Genomic DNA, 11,946 nt, shown 5'->3' with positions numbered 1-11,946 from the left:
CCAATGGGGCATTGATACAGTTTGGGCCTATAGATGGGGAGAACATGTAGAGGTGGGGAGGGCGTTGGAAAAATGGGGAGTGTAACATGTCCTGCAGATGCTGAAGCAAAGTTTTGGCTAGAAGAAATCAACATGGGGGTCTGAGCCAGATGGAGAAGAAAAAGAAAGAGGACAGTGCCAATCAGAAAAGACGTCAATGGTGAGTCACTTCATCTAACTGTATGGGAAGGGAGGGATATAGCTTTGATGGGAAGGGGTGGGGGGGTCACTGATACAGCACCTTGCCACAGACCCAAGGGGCACTAGGTACCACTCTCCCTAAACATTTCTTATCACCAGAACCGCTCTATGTTCTAACTTATAGATTTGGGGACTTCTGAGCGTCATACTCTCAACATGACATCCATATGCCTCAATAGACCATATAAATACTGGTTATCTTCTGAGAAATGCCTTTTATTAATTATGTGTTTGACCTTTTAAGGCATTGATGGCATATTGCAATTACTGGTGATCCGAACCCTATTCCCTAAAGTGGCATATAGGAAAGTATCATGTCCATGTCTCCTATCTGCTGATCCAGGGAAGGCTACAGCTGGCCATAAACTTTACATAAAGCTAAACCTTGCGATTTTAGTGGGATCATCCTACCATCGATTGTATATGATTTCCACCTCAACGGCAAATGTCATGGGGAGAGAAGATTTGGCCATATTTTATGTTCTTAGTCTTTTTCTTCTTGGGGATAAGACATAGTCATTCAAGGTCCAAACATTGGGACCCTCATGGCCGCATCCAGAAATTTTAATTGGGGGAAGTCCAAGGTCTCAGAGAATATGACTATACAGTGGGGCAAAAAAGTATTTTGTCAGCCACCAATTGTGCAAGTTCTCCCACTTAAAAAGATAAGAGAGGCCTGTAAAAAAATCTATAAAATCACATTGTCATGTTGAAAGACCCAGCCACGTTTCATCTTCAATGCCCTTGCTGATGGAAGGAGGTTTTCACTCAAAATCTCACGATACTTGGCCCCATTCATTCTTTCTTTTACACAGATTAGTCGTTCTTTAGCAGAAAAACAGCCCCAAAGCATGATGTTTCCACCACCATGCTTCACAGTAGGTATGGTGCTCTTTTGATGCATTTCAGCATTCTTTCTCCTCCAAACACGACGAGTTGAGTTTTTACCAAAAAGTTCTACTTTGGTTTCATCTGACCATATGACATTCTCCCAATCCTCTTCTGGATCATTCAAATGCTCTCTAGCAAACATCAGACGGGCCCGGACATGTACTGGCTTAAGTAGGGGGACACGTCTGGCACTGCATGATTTGAGTCCCTGGTGGCGTAGTATTTTACTGATGGTAGCCTTTGTTTCTTTGGTCCCAGCTCTCTGCAGGTCATTCACTAGGTCCCCCCTGTGTGGTCCTAGGATTTTTTCTCACCATTCTTGTGATCATTTTGACACCACGGGGTGAGATCTTGCTTGGAGCCCCAGATCGAGAGAGATTAATAGTGGTCTTGTATTCCATTTTCTAATAATTGCTCCCACAGTTGATTTCTTCACACCAAGCTTCTTGCCTATTGCAGATTCAGGCTTCCCAGCCTGGTGCAGGTCTACAATGTTGTTTCTGGTGTCCTTTGACAGCTCTTTGGTCTTGGCCATAGTGGAGTTTGGAGTATGACTTTTTGAGGTTGTGGACAGGTGTCATTTATACTGATAACAAGTTCAAACAGGAGCCATTAATACAGGTAACGAGTGGAGGACAGAGGAGACTCTTAAAGGGGTACTCTGCTGTTAGACATCTTATCCCCTATACAAAGCATAGGGGATAAGATGACTGATCGCGGAGGGAGGGGGGGTCGCTGCTGGGGCCCCTTGCAGCAGCCCCGTACCTCAGCAGCCCGGAGCTAAGTTTTCTCCGAGGCTGATGACGGACAGTGCAAGGGAAGGGGCATCGAGACATCACAGCCCGCCCCCTTGTGATGTCCTGCCCTGCCCCCTCAATACAAGTCTATGAGAGGGGGAGTGACGCCCCTTCCATAGACTTGCATTGAGGAGGTCGGACGTGATGTCACAATATCAGATATACATTTTTAAGCCCTTGGTCCCCCAATGGCAAAATCTTTAACAGGGCCCCCTAACTTTCATATGTCCTTTAGGGCACAGAACAATTGTGACATATTTAAAAAAAAAAAAACTCTGGCTTTTATTTAATGTGCACAGACAGGTTTACAGCTGTAGTTAGGGAAAGCATACAAACATTATTTAATAGTCGATTATTCCTTCTCTTTGAACCTTAAATTGGCACAGGCTTTAATGAACTGTCACTCATGATAACTTTATTTCTTAATAAACCTTTGACATCTTTTAATTATCGCCTTTCTTTTAACATCCCCATAGGCTTGCTTCCCATACTGCTCCTCTGTCTCTTTGCTGTCTATAGGTGCCTATATACACTGCTCAAAAAAATAAAGAGAACACTTAAACAATAGTGATGAGCGCCATACGCCATATTCGATTTTGCGATATTTAGCGAATATATGGTGGAATATTCGTCCTATATTCGCAAAATTCACATATTCAATATATTCTTGGTTATTTTCGCATGCGCGTATGCACATGCGCATTTGCGCGTGTGCGCATGCCGATAACTACTTATCTATCTACATTATCTATATATCTATATTATCTATCTGTCTTTCTCCTAATATTCTTTAGTGACAATATTCCTGAATATGAGGATATTTGCCAATATTTGCCAATATTCGCATATTCTCATATTTGCGAAAATTCGCTCTCCAGTCTAATATGGTAAATAGTATAGGAGCCTTCCCTAGACCACAAGCTGGAAGCAGGGAGGGATGAGATCACTGTGATGTGTTCTGTGGGGAAAAAAATTAATTTAGAATATTCGTAATTGCAAATATATAGCGCTATATTCGACATATTCGCGAATATGCGAAATTCGCTATAAATATTCGAATTGCAAATATTCGCGCTCAACACTATTAAACAACACAATTCTGTGAAATCACACTGGCCACTCAGGAAGCAGCACTGATTGACAATCAATTTCACATGCTGTTGTGCAAATGGAACAGACAACAGGTGGAAATTATAGGCAATTAGCACTCCCAATAAAGGAATGGTTCTGCAGGTGGTGACCACAGACCACTTCTCATTACTTATGCTTCCTGGCTGATGTTTTGGTCGCTTTTGAATGCTGGCGGTGCTTTCACACTAGTGGTAGCATGAGACGGAGTCAACAACCCACACAAGTGGCTCAGGTAGTGCAGCTCATCCGGGATGGCACATCAATGCGAGCTGTGGCAAGAAGGTTTGCTGTTTCTGTCAGCGTAGTGTCCAGAGCATGGAGGCGCTACCAGGAGACAGGACAGCTAACAGGCCCGTAGGAGGGCAACAACCCTGCAGCAGGACCGCTACCTCCGCTTTTGTGCAAGGAGGAGCAGGAGGAGCACTGCCAGAGCCCTGCAAAATGACCTCCAGCAGGCCACAAATGTGTATGTGTCCACTCAAACTGTCAGAAACAGCCTCCATGAGGGTGGTATGAGGGCCCAACTTCCACAGGTGGAGGATGGGCTTACCGCCCAACACCGTGCAGGACGTTTGCCATTTGCCAGAGAACACCAAGATTGGCAAATTCACCACTGGTGCCCTGTGCTCTTCAGAGATGAAAGCTGGTTCACACTGAGCATATGTGACAGAGTCTGGAGACACCGTGGAGAACGTTCTGCTGCCTGCAACATCCTCCAGCATGATCGGTTTGGTGGTGAGTCAGTAATGGTGTGGGGGCCACACAGCCCTTCATGTGCTTGACAGATTTAGCCTGACTGCCATTAGGTACTGAGATGAGATCCTCAGACCCCTTGTGAGATCATATGCTGGTGCGGTTGGCCCTGGGTTCCTCCTAATGCAAGACAATGCTAGACCTCATTTGGCTGGAGTGTGTCAGCAGTTCCTGCAAGAGAAGGGCATTGATGCTATGGACCGGCCCGCCCCGTGCCATAGACTTGCATTGAGGGGGCATGGCCAAGATGTCACGAGCGGAGCATGGCCGTGACGTCACAAGCCTCCGGCGCTGCACCAGATGCCCCTAAACGAATGCTGGGTGCAACAGGAAGATTGCGGGGCTCCCCAGCGGTGGGACCCCTGCGATCAAACATCTTATCCCTTATCCATTTGATTATGGGGATAAGATGTCTAGGGGTGGAGTACCCCTTTAAAATACATTTAAAAGCTTTACCCAATCAGGGGTAACTTGCTATCTGAACAGCACTAATTTTTAAAAATGAAGAAAACCTAGATGAAACCCTAATGGACCCAATGCAAGAATCCCCTTGAAATGAATAGGTGTCTTCCTTACAAAAATTGGAATGTTCATGATAATTTTGTGAATTGCCATGTTATTTGTTGAACCCTTGTGCTTTTAAAGGGGTTTTCCATAAAAAAAATAATATTCATATCAAATGGCTCCAGATAGTTGAACATATTTGTAAATTACTTCTATTAATTTTTTTAAATCCTACCAGTACTTTTCAGCTGTTGAAATTGAGTTGTTCTTTTCAGTCTGACCACAGCGCTCTCTGTTGACACCTCTGTCCATGTGAGGAACTGTCCAGAGTAGCAGCAAATCCCCATAGCAAACCTCTCCTGTTCCGGACAGTTCCTGAGAGAGACAGAGGTGTCAGCAGAGAGCAATGTGGTCAGACTGGAAATAACAACTCAACTTCAGCAGCTGATAAGTACTGGTAGGATTAAGATTTTTTTAATAGAAGTAATTTACAAATCTGTTCAACTATCTGGAGCCAGTTGATGTTTTTTCATGGAATACCCCTTTAAGTGTTGCAGAGTGTAATTGATTCTTTATTGCTGTGTGACATGTTACTGTTTTGCTGTGGTTGCCTTGTGGTCCTAGCAACGTGGCATCACAATAGCTTTCCCCTTAAAGCCATAGGAATTGGGGGCAAATATGCCCTCTGCTTAATGGAGAGTGGTGTATGTGTGCCCTTCTGTGGGTGGGTTTGAGTGCCTGATTACACTGGATGGTTTTATCACCACCCAAGGCAGTGTGTACACTATGCATTAAAGGAGTAGTCCAGTGGTGATTCAGTGGTGAGCAACTTATCCCCTATCCTAAGGATAGGGGATAAGTTGCAGATCGCGGGGGGTCCGACCGCTGGGGCCCCCTGCGATCTCCTGTACGGAGCCCCGACAGCCCGCGGGAAGGGGGCGTGTCGACCTCCGCACGAGGCGGCGGCTGACACGCCCCCTCAATACAACTCTATGGCAGAGCAGAAGCGCTGCCTTCGGCAATCTCCGGCTCTGCCATAGAGATGTATTGAGGGGGCGTGTCGGCCGCCGCCTCATGCGGAGGTCGACACGCCCCCTTCCCGCGGGCTGTCGGGGCTCCGTACAGGAGATCGCAGGGGGCCCCAGCGGTCGGACCCCCCGCGATCTGCAACTTATCCCCTATCCTTAGGATAGGGGATAAGTTTTTCACCACTGGACTACCCCTTTAAGTGGCGAGTTATTGTTTCTGGCCTGTGGGTCAAGATGCCACTGTGGTGCTTGCTATGGAAAGCTGAGACTGGCGTTTATTTAGAATGCTGGGTATGGCGGCGGGGGTCATGACTTCCCGGCCACTCCCCTCGTGACATCACATGATGCCCCCTCAATGCAAGTCTATGGGAGGGGGCGTGGCCTCCCACACCCCCTCCCATAGACTTGCATTGAGGGGGCATCATGTGACATCATGAGAGGCGTGGCTGGGACACCCACCGCTCCAAGAGTACCTCTTTAAGTTTAATTCCCACAATCAGACACTTATACCCTATATGGATAGGGAATAACGTTCAAAAGGCTGTGTGTATATGGATAGGGAATAACGTTCAAAAGACCCCGCCGCCATACCCAGCATTCTTTTAGCTTCTGAAAAGCCCCATCAAGTTTTAAACTTTTTGTAGTGCTACAGCTGCAGACCGCAAGATTGCTTACTACAGCGTATCCCTGTGGACTGCAGCTGTAGCTATTTCCTAAATTCTTATGCTTTACATCTTTTATTAAAGTTTTTTTTTTTTTCAAATTCTATGTAGAAATGAATGGTTTTCGGATGTGGATTTTGAAAAACAAAGGGGGAGATTTATCAAAACCTGTGCAGAGAAAAACTTACCCAGTTGCCCATAGCAACCAATCAGATCGCTGCTTTCATTTTTCACAGGCCTTCATAAAAATGAAAGAAGCGAGCTGATTGGTTGCTATGGGCAACTGGGCAAGTTTTCCTCTGCACAGGTTTTGATAAATCTCCCCCAAAGTGATTTTGATGCATTTTAAAACAATTTATGACACTTTTTTTTATATTACTTTTTTATGCGGATTTTCAGAGCCTCATTCACTTCAACGGGAATAAAAAATTCAACAGGCAAAGAACTGACATGTCAATTATTGATGTGGACCCCCCACAAAATCCTGTATGGGGCCTCTGGCTCTCCCCGGGAGCGGAACGTCACGACCCCCGCACGAAGTGGTCGCCAACACTCCCTCTCCATACATCTTTATGAGAGAGCCATTCGGCTATCTTCGGCTTTGCCATAGAGATATATGGAGGGGGCGCATTGGCCGCTGTTTTGTGTGGGACCGTGATGCACCACTCCCGGGGAGAGCCGGAGTCCCGTACAGAAGATCATGGGGGGGGGGGGGGGGACGACACACCCTGCAGTCGGACCCCCGCTATTTAATATTATCCCCTAGGGGATAAGTTTTTCCCCCTTGATATTTCTCCTTTACGCCCTGTTCCAAATTACTATACAAATTATATTTTTCACTTTTACCTAAATAATTGATGTCAATAACAGTCAGCATGATTCTCATGTACAATTAACATTTTATTGAACAAACCTCCTAATGATAATAGTATTTTTTTTTAAACATAAAAACTTGCAATGCACTGTTCCAAATTATTACGCACAATGGGGGAGATTTATCAAAACCTGTGCAAAGGAAAAGTTGCTGAGTTGCCCATAGCAACCAATCAGCTTTCTTCTTTCATTTTTAACAAGGCCTCTGCAAAATGAAAGAAGCGATCTGATTGGTTGCTATGGGCAACTCAGCAACTTTTTCTTTGCACAGGTTTTGATAAATCTCCCCCGGTAAGTTTCAAAACACTTTATAGGTTGTAAAGAACTAAAAATTGTCATTTGTTGTGTCATTTACTGAAATCAAAAGCTATTTCAATCAAACTTTTAACATAGGGGACAAAAGTACTGCGACAGGTAATCAAAAAAAAAAAAAAAAGAAAAAAAAATGATTTGATTACTTGTCGTAGTACTTTTGTGGTGTACTTCATGGTATGCAGTTGTCAACTGTTTTATATACCGTATTTATCGGCGTATAACACGCACTTTTTAGGCTAAAATTTTTAGCCTAAAGTCTGTGTGCGTGTTATACGCCGATACACCCCCAGGAAAGGCAGGGGGAGAGAGGCCGTCGCTGCCCGCTTCTCTCCCCCTGCCTTTCCTGGGGTCTAGAGCGCTGCTGTCGGCCCTTCTCACCCCCTGGTTATCCAGGCCTCCGTCGTGCGTCCCCGGCGTCATTGCTATGCGCTGAACGGTGCGGCGCATGACGTCAGAGCGCCGCGCCGTGCATAGCAACGACGCTGGGGACGCACGACGGAGGCCTGGAGCAGCGCGGACCGGACTCAGGTAATTATGCCACCGGGGATGGGGGGAGGCAACGGGGCAGCGGCGCCGGCAATGGGTGCCGCTGCCCCTTCTCTCCCCCTGGCTGTCGGCGCCGCTTCTCTCCCCCTGGCTATCGGCGCCGGCACCGATAGTCAGGGGGACAGAACGGGCAATGGCGCCGATAACCAGGGGGTGAAAAGGGCCGACAGCAGCGCTCTAGACCCCAGGAAAGGCAGGGGTAGAGAAGCGGGCAGCGACGGCCTCTCTCCCCCTGACTTTCCTGGGGGTATATCGGGGTATACACACGCACACACGCACCCTCATTTTTTCATGGATATTTGGGTAAAAAACTTTTTTTACCCAAATATCCTTGGTAAAATGAGGGTGCGTGTTATAGGCCGGTGCGTGGTATACCCCGATAAATACGGTAGGTAAGACGGAAAGACAGTTAAAGGGGTACTCCAGCACTTAGACATCTTATCCCCTATTAAAAGGATAGGGGATAAGATGCCTGGTCACGGGGGTCCCGCCATTGGGGACCCCCGTGATCTTTAGTGTTGCTCGCGAATATTCGCAATGCAAATTTTATTTGTGAATATTGCATATTCGCGAATTCGGGAAAATTATATATATTTTATATTGTTTTTTTTGTTTTTTTTTTCACAGTACAACTCACAGTGATCATCCATCTCTGCTTCCAGCTTGTGTGGTGTAAAGAAGGCTCTAATACTACTGTGTGAGACTGGCGTGCAAATTTTCGCATATGGGAAAATTTGCATATGCAAATTTCTGCATATGCGAATTGTCGCTTATGCAAATTTTCGCTTATGCTGATTTTAGCATATGCAAATTTTCGCATATGCGAAAATATAACGCGAATATTACGAATATGCAAATTTAGCAAATATATCACGAATATTCGTCCATATAATCGCGAAATATCGCGAATTCGAATATGGCCTATGCTGCTCAACACTAGTGATCTTGCACGCCGCACCCCTTTAAAATCAGTCCCCAAAGGATAGGGGATAAGATGTCTGATCGCAGGGGGCCCACCGCTGGGACCCCCCACGATCTCTGTGCAGCACACGGATTCTATGCTGCGCCTCCAGTTTTGTAAACCTCTTTGTTTCCGGGACTGGAGACGTGACGTCACGCAGCACCCCCTCCATTCATGTCTATGGGAGGGGGCGTGACGGACGTCACGCCCCCTCCCATAGACATGAATGGAGGGGGGCGTGGAATGCCGGTGCTGCGCGGAGATCTCGGGGTGTCCCAGCGGCGGGATCCCCGCGATCAGACATCTTATCCCCTATCCTTTGGAAAGGGGATAAGATGTATTTGGCCGGAATACCCAAATTACCTTTGTTCTTTTTTTGTCTGTACCATCTTTTGCTGCGCTGGTCCATAGCATCATTGTGAAAGATATCACTTACACAAGTCCATGCAAGATCTTGGCTTGGGGACCCAAGTGACATAGAGAAAATTACAAAGTCTGTGTGAAAAACAATTAGCTTTATTTCCTTAATCGCAGACGATCTTCTTAATGACTTGGCAGTCCCCTCTCTCCAGGCAATGCGGGAAGGAGCCTGCTTCTTTAATGGTTCCCATTTACATTTATGATTGCTTCTTTATGTAAATCACTTTGTGACTACCCAGGGTGGAAAACAATTGGGGCAGCGCCCATTGTCTGCAAATAGCAGCCAGGTGTCTGTGAAAGGAACATTAAGGCACACCTTCCAGGTCACAACGCCAGCCACAACCCTCCGATCAACTATATATTGGGCCGCAGACACCATAGATAGAACTTTATTCCAGGGAAAACACAGATCATACATGGAGATCCCCAGCCTCACCTCCCCCTATCATTCATAGGTAGGGGTGGACCCCTTTCTTGCAAAAAAAAATACCGGCCATGCTAATTTGCATAATTAATTATATATGCGTGACATCACAGAATACACATATGCGGGGGAAACTTTTGTCCTGTTCTGACCCCTATAACTTTTTTATTTCTCCTTATACGGGCCTGTATGAGGGCTCATGTTTTGCGCCCCAACAGTACCGTTTTTGTTTTGATGGGACTTTTTGATCACTTTTTTTTTTTTATTGAATTCAGGAGTTGCAGTTAGTTACTAACTACAACTCCCAGCATGCCCTGATACAGTCTGTGGCTCAGCAGCTGTCCCAAATGAAAACTACAACTCCCAGCATGTTGGACTATATAGTATAGAGTATGGGTCAGTGTTTCCCAACCAGAGGTGCCTCCAGCTGTTGCAAAACTACAACTCCCAGCATGTTGGACTATATAGTAGTATATAGTATAGGTCAGTGTTTCCCAACCAGAGGAGGCTCCAGCTTTTGCAAAACTACAACTCCCAGCATGCTGGACTATATAGTATAGAGTATGGGTCAGTGTTTCCCAACCAGGGGTGCCTCCAGCTGTTGCAAAACTACAACTCCCAGCATGTTGGACTATATAGTATAGAGTATGGGTCAGTGTTTCCCAACCAGGGGTGCCTCCAGCTGTTGCACAACTACAACCCCAGCATGTTGGACTATATAGTAGTATATAGTATAGGTCAATGTTTCCCAACCAGAGGAGGCTCCAGCTTTTGCAAAACTACAACTCCCAGACTGCCCGGCACACTTACGCCTACCACATCATATGCCCTCCCCCCACCTCTCCCAAATAATGACAGACAACATTATTCTTTTTACTGGGCTGGGTGGTGGTCACAGCTCAATTTATTAAGTAACAGAATATTAACTCTATAACTGCTGCACTGCAGCAACCTACCTACTTCAGCCGAAGCGGTATTGCCAGCCGCCGGACTCCCGGCGGGCAAAAGTGCCTAGGGCCATCACTTCTCAATTCTCCTCTCCTCAGGCCAGCTGTGACTTGCATATAAAGAAAACTACAATCAGGAACAATAGACAGAAAAACAACTGTCCAAAATAACAAAGTGCAAAAGTAAAAAGTGCCCATAAAGTAATGTATATATAAATACAAATATAAAATATTTCTTTATATATATATTTTTTTTTTTTTTTTTTTTTTTTTTTTTATATAAACAACCATCATTCTTTGTAAAAATTTTTTTTTTTTTTTTTTTTTTTTTTTTAAAGGGGTAACAAAGACCATGCATCTCACAACAAAATGCACAGCCAAGCAGAATACAAAGTGACAACAACAAACGTAAAAACAGGGAGGGAGGGAGGGAAGCTGACTTCTCAGGAGCGCTGGTGAGTACGAAAAGGACTAACCAGGGGGTGGGGTGGACCTAAATATATCCTGGGCGTGCCTTAATTCCCCTCCTACTAACCCGGGAAAGCAGGGGGGAGGGAAAACTATCCTGGGCTCTGAGTTAACCCCTACCGTCCCGTGCAGTCAGGGCCACCTATCCCTAAACGGGCAGGTAACCTACAGACTGCCCGGCACACTTACGCCTACCACATCATATGCCCTCCCCCCACCTCTCCCAAATAATGACAGACAACATTATTCTTTTTACTGGGCTGGGTGGTGGTCACAGCTCAATTTATTAAGTAACAGAATATTAACTCTATAACTGCTGCACTGCAGCAACCTACCTACTTCAGCCGAAGCGGTATTGCCAGCCGCCGGACTCCCGGCGGGCAAAAGTGCCTAGGGCCATCACTTCTCAATTCTCCTCTCCTCAGGCCACCGAGGAGCCCGTGTACTCCTACACGGTGCTCCGACCCCCACCAAGCAAAAACAAGGCCTGCTCCAAACCATCTTGTAAGCCCGACAAAAAGATGTCCAAACCTATATCATTCAAGTGAACCCCATCAGAGATCATAAACCGTCTGTTATCACCTTCAAGCTCACGATGACGGACCACCACTCCACCCTTCTGTCGCACAAACCGGGCCATACGAGAATTCACCAAACGTCGTGAACGCTCGATGGCCTCAGCATTGCGAGCACCCTGCCAGGATACTCTAGGCACTATCTCGGACCATACTAAAACTAAATCGGGGAAAAAACCAGAAAACCGTTCAACATCGGCTTTCATTAAAGTAATCAAATCGGGAACCCGGGAATAACAGAGATCATTCCCACCCGCGTGTACCACCAAAATTACACCAGAACGGACGGTTCTAGCAATGTCCACCACTTCAGTAAGGACCCGTGTCCATCGCATACCTGGGATCCCCCTCCAGTGAGGCTCAACATTGCCGCATCCCAACGATCTCCCACCCGGCCGGCAATCAGCTCTC

Source organism: Hyla sarda, chromosome 12 (assembly GCF_029499605.1).
Source record: "Hyla sarda isolate aHylSar1 chromosome 12, aHylSar1.hap1, whole genome shotgun sequence".
Lineage (NCBI taxonomy): Eukaryota > Metazoa > Chordata > Amphibia > Anura > Hylidae > Hyla > Hyla sarda.
This window is presented reverse-complemented; position numbering follows the sequence as displayed.